Source organism: Sturnira hondurensis, unplaced genomic scaffold (genome assembly GCF_014824575.4).
Source record: "Sturnira hondurensis isolate 20B ecotype Veracruz unplaced genomic scaffold, ASM1482457v3 Scaffold0006413, whole genome shotgun sequence".
Classification (NCBI taxonomy): domain Eukaryota; kingdom Metazoa; phylum Chordata; class Mammalia; order Chiroptera; family Phyllostomidae; genus Sturnira; species Sturnira hondurensis.
This window is the reverse complement of record NW_028079044.1, coordinates 30,916,518-30,940,157: the sequence shown is the minus strand read 5'-3', so window position 1 is coordinate 30,940,157 and position 23,640 is coordinate 30,916,518. Positions and strand designations below refer to the sequence as shown.

The following is a 23,640-nucleotide window of genomic DNA, read 5'->3' as shown; positions in this document are numbered from 1 at the left end:
AGATGCTCAATATCGCTAGCTATCAGAGAGATGCAAATTAAAACCACAATGAGATACCACTTTACACCAGTCAGAATGGCTATCATAAACAAAGAAACAAACAACAAGTGCTGGAGAGGCTGTGGGGAAAAGGTGACCCTAGTTCACTGTTGGTGGGATTGCAGACTGGTACAACCACTATGGAAAACAGTATGGAACTTTCTAAGAAAACTAAAAATGAACGTGCCTTTTGACCCAGCAATTCCACTGTTAGGAGTATATCCTAAGAACCCTGAAACACCAATCCAAAAGAACCTATGCACCCCGATGTTCATAGCAGCACAATTTACGATAGCCAAGAGTTGGAAGCAACCTAGATGCCCATCCATAAATGACTGGATCAAAAAACTATGGTATATTTACGCAATGGAATTTTATGCAGCAGAAAGGAAGAAGGAGCTCCTACCCTTTGCAACAGCATGGATGGAACTGGAAAGCATTATGCTGAGTGAAATAAGCCAGGTGGTGAAAGACAAATACCATATGATATCACCGTTAACAGGAATCTAAACAACAAAACAAACAAGCAAGCAAAATATGACCAAAGACACTGAAATACAGAACAGGCTGACAGGGACTAGAGGGGAGAGTGGAGAGAATCACAGGGGAAAAGGGGAAGGACTCACATGAACAAGTATAAAGAACACATGGACAATAACTAAGGTAGGGGGCGGAAATGGGAGGGAGGTGGGGAGCACTGAAGAGGGGGGGCACCAGGCTGGGAATATAAGACAGAAAACTGTACTTGAACAAGAATTAAATTTTAAAAAAATTTTAAAAAGGATAAATTAATCCTTCAAAATACATACCTATTTGTATCTATTTGTTATAAATCCATTAAAGAGGGTCAGAATAACTTTGAGCACACTTTACATATCAAAATTAGATATTCTGTCTCTAAGCATAATTCGAAATGAAACCTTGTTTTATAGTGATATTTTATTACACACATTTCATTTTGTAACACAACAAATTTAAATCCTATTTATTTTCCTAATCTGAGTTGCATGTTACAATGCAGTATTTCAGTCACAAAAATAACCTGCCAAATCTGGCTGTAATATCTGACACCAGTTTATGTTAACCAAAAAGTAAAGGTCTAAATGTATTATTGTGAATAACTCTTGCAAAAAGAAGAAGCTGGTTTGAAAGGAATATTTTCGTTAATATTGAAGAAATATTGGGATTCTTCCAGGAGAAAATTTTCATTCCATGTCACTCTCTTTTGAGGGTATTTTAAAGAGAATAGCCATGAAACCAGAAGAATAAAACCCAGTGGAGTTGAAACTGATGGCTTTGTCATACATACACAGAAAGTAGTTTTATAGAGACATGATGTCCAGTCATTCAAATAAAATTTTGTTTATAATAGTAATATTTGGCATTTAATAAAAAGTACTTCTGAGCATCTACTCCCACTTTGGTGGTGATTTAAAGAACAATTAGATAATCGTCCTGCCTTCAAAATGTTGCAACATGCTGGAAAATATGGAACAGGCACACAGTAGTGATGTAAAAATATACACAAAACACATAAATACGAATAATCATTAGAATAATCCAATATATGTCCAAGTGCTAAAAAGCAGTTAAAAACAATCAATATAGTTAGAAGATTAATAATTAAAAATTTATTCACAAAAACAAGTCTTTAAAGGGAATAACAGATTATTTTTGAGAAAAACTAAAGGATGTTGACAAAAATAGAAACAGAATGAACATAACGCATGGCACTGCTTTATATAACTGCCTCACGATGAATTTCCTTGATTAACCAGAAACAAGAAGACTTGAAACAAGGAAAAATACATTGAGATTCTGTAGAACCCTATTTTATTGCAAAGGAAGCAAAGCACAGGAGTTCAAAGCTTGCAACTTGGACTCAGAACACCTGGGTCCAGACGCCATACTGCCACTCCCTAGCTACGTTACCTTGAACATCTTACTTGACTTCTTTGTGCCCTGCCCCTCACCACGTTTTTCCTCCTTTGTAAAACAAGGACAATAGCAGCCCCTGCCTCTATGCCTGATGTGCTGTATCAACTTAGGGAATTTCATTTCCCAGAACCTCTTTTCCCGTGTGGTTCTGGGTATTCGGGTCGAAGAGGAATTTGCAGGTGTGCAGAGTAGAAGTGAGCCAGTGGCCATTTAATCTCTAAAGTCACTGTGGTCAGATGTGATGATGGACAGATGCAGAAATGCCTGGTGGGCTCCATCTTGTCCTGGCCTTTGCTCATCCCTGTCCTACCTGTAAGGCTGCTGGCCAACAGCAGGTTCAAGTGGCCAGTGAGCGCCTGACTGAAGACCCACAGGGGTGGAAAGGTACTCAGCAAAGCGTCCACAGCTTCCCAGAGACCACTCCCCGAGCTCCCCTTCATGCTGCCCCTTAATTGCTTGGACATAGCTGGCTTCTCAGACTGACAGGCAGGGGACTCCTTGATCTTCCAATTTCCATTTCTGGTCTTTCATCACCCTAGCTCCTCCCATAATTGTGAGATCTGATTCCTTTTTTTAAAACCCTTATGCCATAATACGTAATACTGTGAATGGTCTCCTGAACAAAGGGTAACTGATACTCTTTCTCATAGTTTTTCACAGATTTTGTGGGTTAATACTTACAAAATGCTCAGAATAGTTTCTGGCATATAGTCAATAGTTCCAAGTGTTTGTTAAATAAATCTTTAAGCCAGTAAGTATTAGGCAAATGAGGAATAAAAAAAAATCTTCTTTGAAGAAAAATGAAAAAACGCAATACTCTTTATGATACATATGTATGTGTATGTGTGTGTATATACACACATACTAGGGTAACTAGGCATACACATGGAGATATAGTGAGTGATAAACAAGTGAACTACTCAAAGAACCTTTGACAAAAACGTTGCTAACACCTACTGAGTGCTGTCTCTGTGTGTGAGTGCTGGTCTACATCTCTTATGGAGACTGTTTCATGTAACCTCACAAACGCCCTGTGAGGTAGGTATTCCTCTCTGTTACTCAGGGGAGTTAGGGCAGCACACTCAGTACCTATTGTACCATAATGAGGTCTAAGTAGGAGGCCCCGTGTGAAAGAGACTAACTCCCATACCTACAATCATTATAGCTGGAAAGTGGGTCTAATCTGCGGGCAAACAGTGTTCTTTTCCTCCTGGTTTCTGTCATGAAAGCACATTATATTTGGCACTGGGGCCTGACAATCTCATAATCTACTAGAGATTCCAAGAGAGTCTATTCTGGAGAGAGACATCACCGCTGCTGTTTGGTCATGTTAAACAGTGGGCAAGAGAGGCGACCAATGGCATGAAAAAAGCACAAATTCACACAACCAGGAAAGCCCCCCGTGTGACCCCTGACCTCCTGTGTGACCTTCAGCAAAGGTCTTCACAAGTTGGACCCTAATTTCCCTAAAGGAAAAATGGGGACAATACCAGCCTCATAGCACTTTTGCAAAGAGTTATGAACAATAATATTCGGACAGTGTTTAGCATATTTTAGGCACTTGGTACATGGCTGACTGATAGTATTTATTCCCTGGATATTAAGATCTAGGAAATAGAAAAATTATCAAACAGAAAATAAAAAACTCTCTGAGTTTATTCTTGTTAAAATTAATACGAGCAGTCTATGGTTTGCATATAATACCCACTGATTTCAAAATTAGAAAGTTAATGTATAAATGTAGAAATGGTGACTATCTTATTGAAAACATTATAACACAGAAAATAGACATTTCATGATAAGGGGCCATACGAGGAACAATGAGCACTTGCTAGTAGGTGGAGAGAAGGCACACAGGTGGCTGGCGTGCCAAGTCATGAGACTAGAAGATATGTTTGACCGTAGAAATTTTATCACGAAAATCCCGATAACCCACTCTATTAGAAAAAATAATAGAACATGAGATGATGAAAATTCTGTTCATATTTCCATTTCAAAGTTAGCTATATACTTCAGAGGAAAAACTGCCCTGACTTCATTCATCACAAATGTCTATTAGTTAATAAAAATGTATTAGCAATTTATCTCATATTTCATAGCAGGGCAATACTCAAGCTTTCCTGTACTAGTATGTAATCACAATGGATTGTCTTATCTAGCATATAGAGAAATATATCAACTGAAAGAATTATTAAAGTCATGATTCAACTATTTTTTATTGTTCCTCTCTGCTGTGGGTATTAGTTTGGCAATTATACACTCATATCACTATATACATTCTGTTCCACTATTCAGTGCCTCCTAGCTACCTTATATAAGACACTGCATGTATTTGTAGTCCTAGGAAAAAGTGGTATAATTTAATTATTTTGTTTTTATTCCACTTTAATTATGTGATTTATTTTCCCTTTTCATTATCACCTGAATCCAATGAAATATTAAAAACAAAAGAAAAATGAAGTTTCTAATCATAGTCTCTTTTACACTACAGAAAGTCTTCTATTTAAATAACCTTCATTAACTATTCATATCTATTGCTGTAGCACCCTTTTCTGGATTACGAGTTTTAAAAATGATATTGGAAGAGGTAGGTATCGTCAGATGAGAAAGTCCAGGATGTGATATATATAACAACTCATTTTTATTTATATAACAACTCATTTTTATTTCAATTGTTCCCAGCCAGGTAAACGACTGGTACCAGATGAAATAGTGATGAAATGCTAGAATTGTTACAATCACAGTTGTATCACTAAATGCAATGAAAATTACACAGAGTGTTTTATCTTTGCCAACTCCTCTTCACTAGCCTTATTCATCTGTTCTCCACAACCACAAGGTAGTGTGCTGGGGTAGTTACGGAATTGCTGCATTCAAGTCAGGGTTGTGAAAACTGACTCAACGAGTATTTAAGAAGATCAATATCTAACTGGTAGTTGCTTCCATTTAAACTTCACAACATTTTACTAGTATTTTCAAGTGGATTTTAGGCACCAAAATCATTATGGCAGGTGCAAATAAATGAAGACAATGGAGACAAAAGTCAAAGATTTAGTGTTCCAATTTGGATGGGACTCTTATGCAGGGAGAGGATGGAATAGAAATTTTGAAGAAATGAGAACCAGTGAAGCAGTGATGTATGCAGGGATAAGAAGACATGTTTTCCCTCTGTGTTACAACTGATTAACAACCACAACAATAAAATCCACAATCAATCTAACTAACACATGGGCAGAAGCATTGAATGGACATTTTCCCAAAGGCATCCAAATAAACAACAGGTCCAGGAAAGGTGCTCAGCATTAGTCATCAACAGGAAAATGAAAAGCAAACCCATGATGATACAACACCTCACACAAGTAAGACCGGTGCTGATCAGGAAGACGAGAGGTAACAAGAATTCTCGAGGATGTAGAGGAAAAGGCACCCTGGGGCACTGTCGGTGGGAATGTAACTGGTTCAGCCACTGTGGAGAACAGTACGGAGGTTCCTCCAAAAATCAGAATTAGAACAACCATACTGTCCAGCAATCCATTATCCAAAAGACGGAAAAATGTTTCTAAGAGACATATGAGGGGGGACCCCTCCAAAACAGAATTTATTTATAAATATTTTGTATTCATTCCTACAGGTTTAAACTTCAGTCATCTTCAAAGTACTCTGCATTTGATGCAGAACACCTACTGAGATGTTTTTTCCACTGCTCAAAACAGTTTTTGAACACATTGAGTTTGATATCTTTTAGTGCTTCTGCTGTTTTTTTTGTTTGCTTCTTCCACACTGGCAAAATGTTTCCCTTTGAGGACTTTTTTCATCTGGGAAAACAAAAAAAAGTCACTTGGGGTGAGATCAGGTGAATAGGGAGGGTGGGGCATGGGGGTTATGCCATTTGGGGTCAAAAATTGCTGAACACAGTGTGGGGTGGGCAGGTGCACTCATAAATAATCCCTCATGAAATGGCAAAAGTATTGAAAGAGTCTTTAAAAAAATCACTAAAGCTGAACACAGCCTCTCACAACAAAGCCAGCTGGTGCACTGATACAGATGGGCACCTACAACACTCTCCGGGGGGAGGAGCTTGTACTACTGCACAAGGGGCCCACCCTCCAGAAGGTGATGCTTCTTTTCTGTGTGTCCCCTTGTACAACCTACAGCATATTTGTAACTTACGTCTCTGATAGTGATGAATCTGCCTCCCATTACATGCAAATTCCATAAACATATACATGTAAAGTAATTTCAAAGTTGCTACCAGGTACTCGTATGAGAAACTTTCCAACAAGAGTATGGTCTTCACGCATAGTCCTTTTTGTTTTCTGCTTCAAAGTTCCCAAGGCAGTATTTTCTAAAGTTATTTAGGCAAACAACTCCCACCACTACTTTTAGCATGGCTTTGTCACACATCTGTTAAAAAGATAGATTTATTGGGCACTCTACATTCCTTCTTAGGATCTCCTGATATTCTGCTTGATCCTTCTTTAAAAAAGCACTTGCATACGCTGAAGTTCATGTTTGTGATGCATTTTATGGGCTTGGGTGAACACACAGTGTCATATATCTGCCATCCAAGAAGCAGACAGAACACCTCCATCACCCCCCAAATTCCCATGTGGGCTTGCTTTCATCCAACCACTGCCCACTCCCTGAACCCTAGCCACTGCTGATCCGTTTTCCGTCCCTATGCCTTTTCCAGAATGTCACTTGTTCAGCCTAGCTGTCACTCAACAAAATATATTTATGATTTACCCATGGAATGGCTAATACCAATAATTTCTTCTTTTTATTGCGGAATAATGTTCTATTGCATGGCTATATGGCAGTGATTTATCTGTTCACCAGTTGAAAATGGGTATTTGTTTCCAATTTTTAGTGATTATTAATAAAGCTGTTAAAATCATCCTCGTACAGCTGTTTGTGTGAATATTCGTTTTCATTTCCATTGAGTAATTATTTTGCATTTGGACTGCTGGGTCATATGTCAAGTGTATGATTAATTTTGTAAGACACTTTTACTTTTACTCCTTTGCTATTCCAAAAAGTGTAGGGCAGTAAACATATCCCTTTCAAGTGTTCTCTAATTTTAAAGATTTCATCTTTCGAAAAGAGCTGCTTGTCATGACTTGCTTGGCTGTGTGACAATCACTGGCAATATGTTCCTTCCCACTCCAACCCTTAGAATAAAATATTGTGTCTCAAAATGCCCTGTCATCGGTTATCTAATTATCTAATGGGCACTAAGTCTTTAGAATAATTATGGGCTGTTTTTTAGGTAGGTATACCATTAAAAATAATTTTCTACTACTTTCCTAAAACAGGTGTTCCACTAGGTTCTTAAAATGTATTTTAAACTAAAATTATTTAAAGAATATGAAAGTATTACTTCTCCTTGCCTAATAATTTAATGTGTACATATAGTATAAAATACATGAGAATATTAAATCCTAAGGATAGCTATACACTTACATCAAGTACTTAATATAATTTAATTGTAAACATATGTGAGCGTAATTAAAGAAGTATATATAATAGAACATACATATAAAATTTACTAGAATAGTTACATTAGAACTATTGTATATAAAAAAGTTCCTATATTTTTAAGTTATGAGGTACTTTTTATGATTATGAATCTAAAACATTGATCTCTTTAATCTACCCTGTATTCTATAATTCATTACTTATGAACACCTTCAAGAAGCAAGAAGGTAGAATAAAAAATTTTCTAGATTATTATTTTTGTGACATTTAAGTGTTTAGAGATTTTCAAAGATTAAACATAACGTGTGATTTGTACTTCTACTTATTTTAGAAATTAGTAGTGTAAATAAAAAATTCAAAGCATTGCTATGAATTGGAGGCTACATTGTAATTCTTAATTAGGACTACCCAGGCCCAAGTGTGCTATAGCAAGCTAAATAATGAATATCTCAAGTGGCTATAACATGCAAAGATGGGGTCATCAATTCATCACTAGAAAATTGGTTTTGAATTATTTCTCTAGCAGTGAGAGTGATAAGCTAATGTTCATCTATACTGTTTCCACTACTTGCTCTTCATCATACACACTGAGATCAGCTAGAGTTACAGGTACAGACTGTAGCAATGAAAGATTTAGTAATCCACGTAGTATCTAAGAGGTCAGACACGGAAATCATATGGAAGCTGAGACTCAGAAAGAAAAATGATGTCCAAGTTGAGTGGAGAAGTAGAAAAGGGAAGAAACCATGGCAGGTCCTCCAGCCCCCCTAGGAGGGATAATGTGGTCCTAAAGGGCCCTGGGAAGTTGGTCTGAAGCTCTGCACAACAAGAGCACTGTTTTTGTTTAGGTTCAGCGCCATCTAAACTGGCACATCTATTGGGTGATAACTCTGCCCTGTAAAGAAATACCAAGCCTTATTTATCCTTTCCAAGAGATGACTCCCCTGTTTGCCCCTGTATTCTATAATCTATACCATACTTAAATTAGTTTAGGGCAATGGCTCTGTATAAGAAAACTTTAAATAATCTCACTCTAAAAGTTCTTGGTTAGAGAATAAGTTGTACCCTCTGTTACAAATTTCGTACAATGATGGCAAATCAACGCCATGACACTGTATCGTAAGCTGTATGTTTTACATATTTGGTACCGCCTTACTACTTTGTGTCTGTTTCAATGGGATCTCTCCATCGAACCCTTAGATCTAGTAGTATTTCCTCATGTCTCTTCCTTTGTGACCTAGCGTATGCTGCAATGTACTTAGAAGAGGCCCTCTTCTCTTTACCAACCCAGCTGGATTTTTACCTTCTCCAACTGCCTCCTAGACATCCTCACTCAGATGTGTTAAAGACAGTTCAGATTCGACATTTTCAAAAGTGAGCTCAAGAATCCTTTTCCCCAATCTAATCATATTCCATTGTCTTCTAGCTGAACGAATGGGCTCATCCTCTGGTCTAGTACATATAGTGCAAACACATACAGGGGACTAGAATTTCCTCTGTGCAGGAAGTCCTCTGTCCAACAGGGGAAATTCACTCTCGTCCATGACGGGGGCTGGGCATCCACGGATCATTGAAAGTCCCGAGATGTCACTTGGCAACAGAGCACCCTCAGGGCCCCCTGCCATCTATAAGTGATGCACACAGGTTAGTATCCATTGTTGTGGTACTTTTCCAAGTCCTGCAGCTCTACCGCTTGTCATGCTTGGGAGCAGGGAATCCTTTGGTGAGGCTGGGAACCCTGTGGGGTGCCATGCAGCTACCCAGCCTCCAGGCCCGTGCGAGGGGCTAGTAGAACGGTGCCTCTACCCTCAATGTTTGATTGCTATTTCTGAATTTCTATTTGCAGGTAACGGTTTCCTTTTTAACATTTTCTAGATTTAAATTTTTTTATTTTTATAACTGCATTGCTTTAACCATCAGAAATAAATCAGCGTTTAAAAAAACACTAAAAAGGAAAAAAATCTAAAAAATATACATGCTAAGATTTGTTTTATGTTCTGAGTTTGCAGATCTCAAAAGAATGCACAAGTGTATTCCTACTTCACAAGGCATTAACTTGTGGTAAAGAACATTTGTTATAGTAAATGAAAAACTAAAGCAACACAGACTCGAAATCTCATTTTAAATAGACCGCACATTTTTGTTTCTTCCATCTCAGTATTCATTATTCAAAAATTGTTTTAAAGAAGAAACACATTTTCCCTCATGACTCAAATCAGGAATGTGTGTCTTGGTCTCGGAGCACAGGCATCATTTTAACTAAAATGGCTTATTGTTTGTTTACACCACTGTAAGTATAATGCCATCTACACACACTCTCAGCAATGCATGCCCCAAATTTCACTCTGGACATTAACCCTGGAAGAATCACTTAGGGAGTAAAATGTTACACTATTTTTTCATCAAATATACTCTTTTAAACTATAAATTATGGAAAGTATCAAACTTATACAAAAGTAGAGAAACAATATGACAAACCTCATCATTCAACAGTTATCAACTCATCACACATCTTCACTAATTACCAACTCATGCCCAATCCTATCTTATCTATATGTCTGTTTACTTTTCTCAACTCCAATTACTTCATAGCAAATCTCCAACTTCATAAAATTTGAACTTCTACATTGTTTTAAAAGGCAAACTCAATAAGAGATTAATGGCAAACATAAGCAAAAGGTTACCTTTAATATAACACTGATTTTTCCTTCTTATACAGAAAGTAGAGTCATAGGTACAAAGTCTGTAGCCCACTACAGAGAATATTTTTAGAGGCTCCAAAAGATCAAATGATCATAGAATAGATCATTTAGTCCTCCTACTTAATGCCTGATGGTGACACAGAGGCATTTCCTAGGGTTACGGCATTCTTTCTAAATGTCCCTTCTTAAATTACACGTAGGTTGCCCAAAAGCAGAAGTGTCTGAGGCAGCCCATTAATCACTTTTTGAGCTATGATAAGTACCCTCAATGGGACAGAACAGAAATGGGAAATGACCTCCAGGGGACAGAGATCAGAGGGGATGCTGTGGGGTCCCTAAGGAGAAGAAAAAAAAAGGCAGCGAGTAACCAGTAGGAAAGTCAGAGATACCAAAAATCACCTTTGCTAAGTTCACCATCTTGCTCACATTCCTTTTGATTTTTCTGGGTCAACAAGGAAGAGTAAAATCGCAAGCAATAGCAATGAGTCATTCTCAAGTGGAGCTTCTAAATCGAAACTTTGAAGAGGCTAGTCATTAAAATTTGTAGTGACTCATTCACTTAAGACCAAACTATATGGAAGAGTCTTGTCTGTGATTCTATTGGGAAATCAATACATATTGACTGATAGAAGCATTTAGTTCTTCTGGAATAGAAGTTAAAAACCATGTTATTACATTACCATTAGCAAATTAACCATTTAGTTTTTCAACAGGTAAATTCTTCTGCTGAGTTATTTACTCTGCATATATTGTTACAATTAAAAAATTTCTGCAGAATAGAAGCATCAATAGACAGTGTGTGCAATGGTTACAAACTACACATCTAGAGCCCAAATGCCCGGGTGAGCGGCCTTGCTCCCCAACACTCACTCACAGTGCAACCTCAGCACCTCCGTTTCCTCATGTATAAAATGGGAACTAGTAACAAGTCCCATCTCTTAGGGATGTTGGGAGAGATTAGTTGAATTAATATATAAATGTTTACCAGAGTGCTTGGCATTGCTCCCCCCAAGCTCCCCCACCCCCAGGATATAAATTCAAGGCAGGATGCTGCTTTTGCTCATTAATGTATCCCCAGTGCCTGGTACTGGCAAACCTCCCTGAAACTCAATATTTGTTGAATAAATTAATATATAGAAGTTTAGTTATTTTACAGAATTTTAAACATGAATATACATTACTTATTATAACATTAAAGAATACAAGTGCTAAACAATCCTATTGAAGTAGAACTTACAAAGTAAATGTGGAAAAAGAAGGCATTACAGATTCTGTGACTGCTGCTTACATTCACGATGGATAAATTTTAAAGCCAAGAGCAAATGAAGCTAATCCATCGGTAAAAGGCAATGGTGCCCAGAGATTTTTCCTGTTAAATATCTGAAGGCATCTATCATCAAATATTAAATATCAGCTTTATTGAGATGGAACTTCTGCTTCTTTCCAGAAGATACACTCAATTTTGATATCACATCTAGGAAATGAGTATGATTTGCCTCTCACAATCTTTCCAATTGGATGAATCACTCAGTGAGTTGATCAACAAGGGTTAAGAATGCCAATTAAAAACTTATTTAGGCTCCATAGACATAAATATCCCAGGATTGGTAAGTGGATAATATTCAGTTTACTAATCAATACTTTGCTTTCTTATGAGAGAACACAACCGAATACGGAGATGCTTCATTTCTTAGTGGCGGCAGTATATGAGATGATTCATGGAATTTAACTTTTCAAATAACGTGAGCTTACCTCTCATTTATAGTGTTAAGTCATTTACATGGGTATTTTCCCAAAATGGTTTTAATTCTCCCTTACTTTTTTTGGTACATAGCAGACATTGTTTGATTAAATTATGTTGGGTAATTTAATCTTTTTATAATTATTTAGAGTCATCATTACCAAAATTAATTAGTGCTCTGTTGTAATAGGGGAATATACCCTCATGAGGTTCTGAAGTTTGCAAAGTCATCTTACTAACAGGCCCAGACTGCTATGAGTCTTCATTGCTTACTAAAGATTGGGAGTAAAGAAGGGGTCTGCAGCGCCCCCTCACTTCAGAGCCATAGGGTTCTGAATTTAGATCATCCCCTGGGGACATTCATTCCCTGGGAGCTGTGTATGGACTTTCTAACAGCTAGTTTTTAGAGGTTCAAGGCTATACCAGAAAAAAACTCCCTGAAGTGAGAGAAAGTGGAAGGATTTTGCTGGCAAGAGGACTTCTGCAGCCTGAAGAATTTTACACTACCACTTCTGCAGTGTAGCTGATTGGTCAAAACTACTAAAGTAATGTTCAAGTAATTAAGCAAGGAAGACATTAAACCGAGGTGGAGCTAACGCCTTGGTAGCCCATGTAAGCAAACTGAAACCTAAACCAAAGTCATTGCACTTGAATGCAAGAGAGTGAAATTTAAAAACAACCAATCGCAAACAGCTAGCAAGTCCTTCCCAAATAAGGCAACTGCTTAAGCTATCACCAATCAAATCACTGCTTTGCTTTGCTTTGCTTCAGCATCTTGTCTATGAGAACCTCACCCACAGCTCCAGGCAGCAGAGTGCCCCTAAGCACCTTTCGTATGGCACAGCCCAGTTCCAGCCCTCCTGTGCACAAACAAACTTGAAAATTTTAATGCACTTCAGTTAAGCTTTCCACAGTAGGAACCTATAAACCTCAGGGTGTAAGAAAGGAAGGTGATAGAATTTTTTGGATTCTGTGTTCCTGAAGTTCAACTTAAGAAATTTCAGGGCTCTTAGGATTTAATCCCAGCAATGGACTTGCTGGGCCAAAAGGCAGTTCCATTTTTAGTTTTCTGAGGAAATTCCATATTGTTTTCTACAGTGCCTGCACCAATCTGCATTCCCACCAACAGTGCACTAGGGTTCCCTTTTCTCCACATCCTCTCCAACACTTGTTTGTTGATTTGTTTATGGTAGCCATTATGACCTGTGTGAAGTGGTATCTCACTGTGGTTTTAACTTGCATCTCTCTGATGGCTAGTGTTGCTGAGCATCTTTTTATCTGTCTCTGGGCCCTCTGTATGTCCTCCTTGGAGAAGTGTTTGTTCAAGTCTTTTGCCCATTTTTTAATTGGTTTTTTTTTGTCTTCCTGGAGTGGAGTCATGTGAGTTCTTTATATATATATATGAGGTTAGATACCTCAAACCCTTGTGTGAGGTATCATTGGCAAATATGTTTTCCCATATAGTAGCTAAGAACCCTGAAACACCAATCCAGTAGAACCTATGCATCCCAATGTTCATAGCAGCACAATTTACAATAGTCAACTGCTGGAAGCAACCGAACTGCCCTTCAGTAAATGAGTGGATCCAAAAACTAGTTTGGATACACTACTAGTACTAGTGGGTGGAGAACTACTCAGCAGAGAGAAACAAGGAGCTCCTACCCTTTCCGATAACATGGATGGAACTGGAGAGCATTATGCTAAGTGAAATAAGCCAGGCAGTGAGGGACAAATACCATATGATCTCACCTTTAACTGGAACCTAATCAACAAAACAAAAAAGCAAGCAAAATATACCCAGAGACATTGAAATTAAGAACAGTCTGACAGTAACCAGAGGGTGGGGAGGGGATAATGGGGGAAGAGTTTTCAGGAACTACTATAAAGGACATATGGACAAAACCAAGGTGCAGGGTTGGAATCAAGGGAGGAAGGTGGGCTTGGCTGGGGTAGGGGGAGTGGTGGGGGAAAATGCAGACAACTGTAATTGAACAACAATAAAATAATTTTAAAAATAAATTATTATTCTTATTAAAAAAAGAAATTTCAAGTCCCACGAACCTTGGTGGTAATAAATGGCATAATTAGCAGTATTAGGCCAACAGCGAGGGCTGCATGACTTTGAAGTACTGACCCAAATACACAGGCATGGGAAGGAGTTGTTGTTGTTGTAGTGCTTACTACAGGATTAGCCAAATATTTTATTTACATGTAGGCATGTGAGCAGCTGTTCTTGAGACTAGGGAAAAAAGGATTAAAAGAGTATCTTCATCACTCTTACAGTGAAAGTCTTACCTTTTACCTCTTGATGAACTGGCCATATTTCCAGTATTACACCTTCCTCCCCCCTGAATTTCTTGCTTTTAACTTATGATCTGAGAAGCGACACAATCTTAGATTTCTAATTATATATCCACACTAAAAATATTATTTGCCTGACGGGTTCACCCACAGAAAGCATATGGGCGAAAGACATTGCTGTGTCTATTTTAAGATATAAGATAATTTTATTTATTTTATTTTTTTAAAGAACTTTACATTTTCATTTTCAATTACAGTTTACATTCAACATTATTTTGCATTAGTTTCAGGTACACAGCATAGTGGTTAGGTAGTCATATACTTTAAAAAGTACTTCCCCTAATATTTCTAGTACCCACGTGGCACCATACATAGTTATAAGATGTAAGAGAATTTTAAAGTTAACTGCAGTTCTTTAATGTGTTCTAGATGGCTAAGATTGCAAAATAAATTACCTGGAGATAAATAAGGGGCTTCTGTAAACAGATTTGGAGTCCCTGAATTTATCAGCTTCGTCCTGATCTGATGCATATCAGTCAAGTCTCTGATCCCCCTGAACACTTTCTGAGCAGTCTCATCCCTCGGAAAACTGAGTGTGCTTGTATGATTTATCTACTGCATGTGACCTTCAATATCTAATTGAAATTAAATTCTAGGAGAGATGCAACCCTAAACTTACAATTATTTTTTTACTCTTAAAATTTTCCATGTGGAAAAGTAAAATGTTCTTTTGAGTTCTTCATATGACCCTTGGAAAACCCTTAGGGTTTTCCATTATCAGCTAAATATTCCAATGCCTCCATAATGTTTTAAAAAAGGTTTACTAGAAAAAGATAGCATAAAATCCTCAGAGAGGCATCCAATAATCTCAAAAGAATGGCTTTCTTTCCCAGACTCATGAGAACAATAGTACGGGCTCCCCCATCACAGACTGGAAAATGTAATTATGTCTAAATATAGAGAGAGAAGTGTTATGGAATTCTCAGTGGCTGTGGGTTAGTTACTACTGGCTAGGGTCACAAACTTGTACTAACAACCAACCAGGAAAAAATAGGTGGTCTGCGGGCAGCTGCGCCCCTTGCTATTCATCATCTACTCCTTATACTGTATTTGAAATTATGCTTCAATGATGGATAATCTCCAAATTAAGTCATTTTACATCTTTATTCTTATTTATATCTGTGGAATGGCATCGATGACCACACTCATCTTTTTGAAGCTCATTTTATTTCTGTACTCAGCTTTCAGCACAATTTTCTAACTTGGCCCAGCACTCCTAATACTAGCTCCTAAGTTTTCCACTTCTAGCTTCGTATTTCAAATGTTTACTTGTCACTGCTTCAAAACTGTTCTCCCTCCTGTCTCTTACGCACCCCAATCTTCCATCTTACCAATTTCATATTGATCCTCTTAAAAGAGCCTTTTTAAAAATCTGCTCGAAATCCATCAGCCTCTCCACACAACAGCTCTTTCTGAACTCCTCTCTCCAGCCTTATCTTCTTGTTTATCTGCCTCTCCCTGCACCCCAGCTAAATTTGCAGACCTCGAAGCCATCCTGCCCTTCTCAGTAACGGTTCACCACCAAGGACTCCTTCAGCATCCTACCTGCCTTCCTTCAAGACTCAGTACAATTTCCAACTTCTCCTTGGCTTAGGATGAGGACAGGAGAAGAAAAATTAAAGTAAAGAGAAAGATGAGAAAAACTCCATTATTGCTTCTTCACAACTGAGGGAATTAACATAAAAAGCAATGCTTTTTAGAGGCCTTCTTAAATGTTTATTCCTCAAGAAGGTGTCTGTTATTTTTTCCTAAGAGATATTATCTCCCAGAAATACAATGTTTTTTGTGAGATGGTCAACTCAGTGAAGGAAGAGAAAGCCTCTTTTGAAAAACAGGCTTAGGAAAATATATAAAGGATCTCCTCCCTGCCCCATTCTGCTCCTTAATCTTAAAAATCAGAGAATTTCAAACTTGAAATGGGCTTTCTACTCCAACTTTCTAATATTGGAGGAACACATTGCCTCCAGCCAACTTTCCAGTACTCAAAGAGCCCCTTGGACTATTAATATCCCTTAATAGGCTTGGAGCCCTCTGCATTAAGCAGGGGTCTCATTCACAGGAAGACAGTCTAGCTAGCTTAAGTAGAAAGAATTTTATTACAGGGTAGTAAGTAGCTACATAAGTTCCCAACACAACACAAGAATGTTCTAGAAGAAATCTTAGAAATCTGCTGCTGCCACTGTCCTCACTCAGCAACTATGATGCCCAAGACCAGACTAGCAACCACAGAAGAACCTAATGTTCTTGCTTCTTTTCCTACACTTCCACACACTTCAAGTCTTAGACAATAAATCTTGACAGACACTGGAGCATGAACAAAACTCTAGCTGCAAGAGAGTCTTGAAAATGTGCTTTTTTAAGAGATTCCAGCCTCTTTAGTACAAGAAGTATGCTAAAATGGAGTACAGTGGTTGTCAAATGAGCCAGCCTGCTGTATCTACCACATTTGCTCATCATACAATGCATGAATTTGTTTTCATCACAGATAACAAACAAGAGAATGAAGCCATGGAGTGAGACTAGTAAGATCCAATCACTTCTCAGACCTACATGCATGACCTTGGACTGTCACTTAGTATCTGAGGGTTAAGTCCATTAAAATTTAAAGTGCCTGGAATGCTGCTTGTCACATACTGAGTGTTCAATAAATGTTAGTTGTAATTATTTCTAGGAAGTTGCTTTTTAGAAAAATATATGTATTCTGAACTAAGATCTGTGTGTATCTTTATCAGAAAACAAGTTACATGAATTGCAACAAATGGAACATATGATCTCTGCAAAGCACCAATGAGAATTTTCTCCCTGGGCTTTTTGCCAGCTTGCTTTTGTAATGCTGCTTTTAAAGAATGGAAAGAAACCTGTCATTAACCTATCTTACATTAGGCAACTATCACAGCCGGTCACTGCTGTCCTAGGTAAGGTAATAAAAGCTTTCAGACACCTTTCTCCATGGAAGGAACTGCACAGTCCCACTCCAGGTTATTAAATTTGATTTATGAAAACTCTCTATTGAAAACTCTCTATTTCTATTCCTGTAAAAAAAATACAGAATCTACGCTGAAACTAGTATGAGAAATCACAACATGCTCGTTTTGAGTCAAGAATTTAAGGACAGTAAAACAACAACAAAATCAATAACTCCTAGTATCCTAGATAACTGGACATCTCCATCTTTACAGTAAAAAAACAAAGTTGGGGCCAGATCAAAGACAAGTCTCTCTTCACTTTGTGTAGACCCCAAACAGCTCCTCCTGCCATTTCTGGGGCAGCTCTGCTTGTTAGAAAGGTCTTTCACATGAGGCCTGAAATCTGTCTGCCGAGTTTAACCCACTGGCTAGTTCTGCACATGGGTATTCTATGAAACCACTCTCTCTCCCGACACTGCGTGCTGCGGTCCAGGACAACACTGTCAAGGATGGGCAGCTGCTCGCATGTATGTGATGCAGCATGCCACTGCCATCACAACACGGACCCCCACCCTGCCTCTCCCTCACTCTGTAATCTCAGGGAGGTGCATGAACCGCTCTGTGCCCATTGTAGTATCTGTAAAATGGGACATAATTATTATTCTTCCCTCACTGGACTGTGAGAACAAAAAACATAAGGCAATATAACAGACATTAGTTATCGTTAATGATATCACTATCACCATCATCACAGATTCCAAAGAGTCCTTGGAGTTAACTACCCTTTTTAATTAAAACACCCTTATGAGATAAAGTGCTATTTTTATCTACTTTAATATGCAGGCTTCATTTTGTCAGACTCTTCCATTGTGATAGAAGTGAGCACGATCCTCTGCATGTGATTTAGCTCTCAGAGCAGACAGATGAAGAATTCTCCCTTGCCCATTTGCTTCTGCCCCATACGTCTACTAATTCCACCTATGACAACAGGTATGGGAGCTCATTACACTACTGGTTTATACTGACTTTATGGACAAATAAAACCCCTAGGTCTTTTCTTGGGGAGCTTCTATTATGCCAAGTATCTGTCAGTCTACAGTTTTTTTAAAGATTTTATTTATTGATTTTTAGAGAGAGGGGAAGGGAGACAGAAAGACAAGGAGAAAAACACCGATGTGAGAAACATCATTGTCTCTCATACGTGCCCTGGCCTGGACCAAACCCACCACCCAGACGTGTGCCCCAACAGGAGTGGAACCAGCAATCTTTCACTTCGTGGAACAACACCCAACCACTGAGCCACACTGGTCAGGGCTCATTCTATGGTTTTGTAGGTGATTTTTTTTTATTCTAAGTGCTACATGATAAAATGATTCCACTTAGGGACAGCTTTGACTGGGCTTCTGTGATTTATGGGTTCAGATCCTTGAGGAAAATAGGATAAGTCTAATAAAGATGATCCCCACGGTACTGAAAATCCAGTTATCTATGTGTCCTCCAATAGACTATTAGCTATATGAAGCTCAAGTCCAGTCTTGATCATCTAGTTATCTTTTGGCCCAAAGGCACACTTGGTACATGGTTAACTAACTGGTAACCTCTGTACAATAAATAAGTGGTTTGCCCCCTTTGTTTTTATCCATGATGTGCAAGACAATCCTGATATATCTGTGTGTATCGCATCAATTTCTTCATAATGCAGTCTTTCAAATCATGCAATGACAAGGCACACATCTGGTTTACAACCAAGGCTTCATGTTAATGCAATCTTGTAGCTGCCTAGAGGATGTAATATATGTCATCAATAATACATTTCCAAACTAATGCACCATGGCTTACTGTGGATACTGAAAATAAATTAGATGTACAGGAGCCAATGATATTGCCTATGTAAAACATATGAAACTTTTACATAAATTTAAAAATAACTTTCATGCTATAACCTAATTAAAATACTGATCAACAGTGCTCTTGACTCATTACACAGGCAATTCAAAGGATAACAACTTATTTTTATGATAATTTATTATTAATAATGAGAAAACATAATTTCCATTAAGTAGACACCTTGAAATGAAATAAACGTGCTTCTCAGAAATATGATTATCAAACTTCCCTTCCACATATTCTTCAGATCTCCCTCCTCCCCACCCCTTGAGACGTCTGGGAAACAAACAAAATAAAGTGAAAAGAGCATTAAAGTTCTTCCATCCAGGTAAGCCCAGTATTCTTCCGCCCCGGAGTTACTCTAGATACACAACAAAGAGAGTAGCTAAGAGAGAAAACTTTGGATGTTAGCTATCAGAGTTTCAGACCATTTCCCTCCACTTACTTGGGTCAGTCACTGAACCTGAAGTAGGCTTAGTTTCCTCACGAATGAAGTGGTGATCGCCCAACTTCCAGAAAAGGTACAGAATTTGTGGGGATTATACTACAGAGTTCAGCATGGAAAGTGCTCTTACAGTCTTCCTAATCCCATACACAACCAAAAAACAAACAGAACCCATCTCACTGTGGTTCACAGATCTAGAGAGGAGAATTTGGAGCAAACAAGAGAAGGGCAATTGCTGGGACCCCGTGGCAGGGCTGGGCCGTGGCAGAAAGTGCTGTAATCAGAGCAAGGGCTCACATGGAGGAGGAGGCTGAGGTCCTAGCAAGTGCTTTAATGCTGTTCAGGAGGCCTGAGCTGGGGCCAGCCTGGCCGGCTGCTCTAGATCAACATCACAGTTACACATAAAGGGATTCAAGGACAGGAGGGAAACATTATTAGGATTTCTGTTTGGAGGATCTGTAATCAACTGAAGAAATGGGCAATGAGAAAATAAGACATTATGGTCTATGTTATACCTTTAAATCAGAATGCTGCATTTTTTTTAAAAACTTGGGGATCTGGGTTAGTAAACAAGTAGAAAATGCAGCCCCAAATTCTTGTAAAGACTCACCAATTAACAAAGCTGGGAGGGACTTACAATTTCATTTTGATCTTGTTATTTTATCATAAAGAAACAAAGTGAAAGTTGGATTTGACCAGGAATACAGGGCTAATTATTTCACAGGCAGGACTACAGATAGATGTCCTGACTTTTGGTCAATTAAAAGCCTCATTTCTATATACATTTATTCTCCAATTATTGATAATACATGGACAGGAAGGCTTCAAATACAAGCCATCCAAACAAAGGGGAAATCGTCCAAGGAAAGCTCATTATTTAGAAAGCTATGTTTAAATTATTATTTATTCAGAATTAACATTTAAACATAGATTATTGTTTATTAATTTGGTTCAGCTGAGAGATTAAAATTAGTACTCTATATGCCACCCAGAGTTGTGACAAGGCATAGGTATATTTGGACCATCAAAATATTGAATCATAACGGACATCAGGTAAATTTTTGAATTATAAGTTTTCCTTGAACAGAAAGTCACTGTAAATATAGAATCATCTATGACAAGGAACATTTCTTCATAAACAAATCGACCTCAATGATTTGATAGGAACTCCAAATAAGTCTGTTATGAGGGGGATGTGATTGGCAGACCTGAGGGGCCGAGCAGACACGCCCTGTCTGTTTGGACCCCACACCTGAGAAAGGAGGAGGAGCTTGAGAGGAGGCGGGACAGCCATTAGGGAACTGCTCCCCCCGCCCCCTGCCCTGCCCTGCCTCACTGAGAGTTTGTCCTCAGCTTCTCCTTTATGTGCAGTTGATTGCACTCAAAACTTCTTTTCCATTGCCTCAAACAACTCAAATCTTTCCAATCTAAAGAGCTTTCTCCTTGATCCTGATTCCACCCCCGATGAGCCTTGCTCCTACTCACCGTATTTCCATTTATTAAAGGGAAACCTGTATGACTTCATTTCCATCCCTCTCCCTCACTTGCAAGCTGAGAGCATTATGGTTCTTACCTCATCTTTTCAGAGAATTTGTTCCCCTGTGTCACTGGTAACCAGGATCCTAACTTCCACACTTAATAGCTTATATTTAGTTCTGATTCATTTTGAACTCTGTTATTCAGCAATCCACCCCTTATGGAAGTTATTTTTTCTTTAAAGTTCTTCATTGGTTTTCTTCTCAACAAATTTGAAACAAAATTCTTCAATTAAGGATCCTGTATAAAAGCTGAATTGATGTGTAATTACCACAGCAGTGACCATTGCTACATTGTGTTTCATTGAAAAAAATTCACTCTTTAAAAATCATTAATCTTTTTCTCTATATACAGAAACCATATATAGTCCTTCAACCATTTAACAAAAAACTACCATAAAATCCTATATATGGTAAGAACCTGCATCTAGGATATATAAGGAACTTTTATAACTCAATAATGAAAAGTCAAATAACTCCAATAAATATGGCAAAAGATCTGAGTAGCATTTCTCCAAAAGTGCCAAAAAGCATATAAAAACCTGCTTAAGGTCAACATTATAAACCACTAGGAAAGTATCAATCAAAACTACAGTGAGATACTACTCATACCCACTAAGATGTGTACATTCAGAAGACAGAGAATAACAAGTGTTGACAAGGGTACAGAGAAACGGGGACACTCATACACGGTCAGTGTGAACATAAACTAATGTCACCCTCTTGCAAAATAGCCTGGCAGTTCCTCAAGAAATTGAATTCAGTGTTACTGTATAACCAGCAAGTCCAGTCCTATTTATATATCCAAGATAAATAAAAATGTCCTCACCATAACCTGTACATGAGTGCTCACAGCAGCATTATCTATACTAGTCAAATGTAGAACAACCTAAGTGTCTATCAGCTGATGAATAGATAAATAAAATGTATGTCTACTTATACATTAAAATATGGTCTATATTTGTATAGAGTAATTCTACCCAATGGAATATTTTGGGGATGATTTGGAATTATTTGGATCATTCTAGGTTTGGAATAATGAAAAGAAAAGGGGGTAAAAGACAAATACCATATGATCTCACCTTTAACTGGAATCTAATCAACAAAATGAACAAGCAAGCAAAATAGAACCAGAGACATTGAAATTAAGAACAAACTGACAGTAGCCAGAGGGGAGATGGGAGGGGATGATGGGGATAAAGGGGAAAGGGTTTCCAGGAACGTGTATAAAGGACACATGGACAAAACCAAAGTGGGGCAGGATTGAGGGTGGGAGGTGGGGATGGCTGGGGTGGGGGGAGTGGTGGGGGAAAAATGGAGAAAACTGTACTTGAACAAGAGTTAAAAAAAAGAAAAGAAGTACTGATACATGCTACAGCATGAATGGACTCTGTGAAAACATTATGCTAAATGAAAAAAAAACAGTCGCAAAAGACCATATACTGTATGATGTCTTTTGTATAAAATGTCTAAAATAGGAAAATTCATAGAGACAGAAAATATATTAGTGGTTGCCTCCTGCTAAGGGGGAGTCAGGTAAGGGAGGGAATGGGGAGTGACTGCTAATGGGTAAGGAGGTTTTATTTGGGGGGAACAATAAAAGTGTTCCATTAATCACAGTGATGACTGAACAACTCTGAATATTCTAAAAGTTATAAATGCATACTTTATGTAAGGGAATTATATTTTAAGTAAGTGAGTTATATGATATATGAATTTTATTTTAATAAAGTTGTTAGATACTTTTTTAAATGCCACAAAAAACCAGAATGATCTCACCTTTAAGTAGAACCTAATAAACAAAACAAACAAATAAGCAAAAAAGAAAGAGACATGGAAATAAAAAATAAACTGACAGTGACCAGAGGGGGAGGGGAATGGGGTAATGAGGGAAGAATAGGAAGGGGCAAGTCAAGGAACATGGACAAAGGACAAGGACAATGAAGTGGGGACGGTTTTTGTGAGTGGCACAGTTGGACAGGGCAGGGGACAGCAATGGGGAGGGGAGATTGGGACCACTGTACGTGAACAACAGTAAAAAAAAAAACCAGAATGAGCAGGAATGACCTTCAATAGCACATACTCCTCTTGAATGCCCTGCATGTTTTAAATATTAAGGAATCAGAATTATTGTTTTTAACCTGTATACCAAAAAAAATAATAATTGGCCTGAAGTTTACATCAATTAGATGCCAGAGCTAACAGAAAAAGAAGCATAATCTTATATACTGACAATATTCCCCTCCTGTCATAAAAAGGTTAAAAAATAGCTGAAACCGTTAAATATTATCAGAGAGCTCCTGCATACCAATTATGCCCACGCCATTATCTCGGGCAGTCACACTATAAACCTAGACCTCAGAGAGACGATTTTACACCATCTGTTCTCGAACTTAAGCGTAGCTCAGATCAGCTGAGGAGCTCAATAAAGTAAAGATTGCTGCATCCCACCCTCGGAATTTCTGCTGCTGCTGGGCTGACGCGGAGCCTCTGAGTTCCCTGGCCATGTTGATTCTGCTTGCCCAGGGACCAACCACACTTTTATGAACCATTCATTGTTTCATACTAACCTGTTTAGTTTTCTTGTGGTCTTACTTATGATTAATTT

The 23,640-nt window shown here is 38.1% G+C and overlaps 1 protein-coding gene across 2 annotated transcripts in view; it reads right to left on the bottom strand.

The window, feature by feature from the left end:
* The window catches only part of OXR1 (oxidation resistance 1), a 367,132-nt gene that overhangs the window by 252,653 nt on the left and 90,839 nt on the right, over positions 1–23,640 (bottom strand). The gene's annotated exons all lie outside the window — the stretch shown is intronic.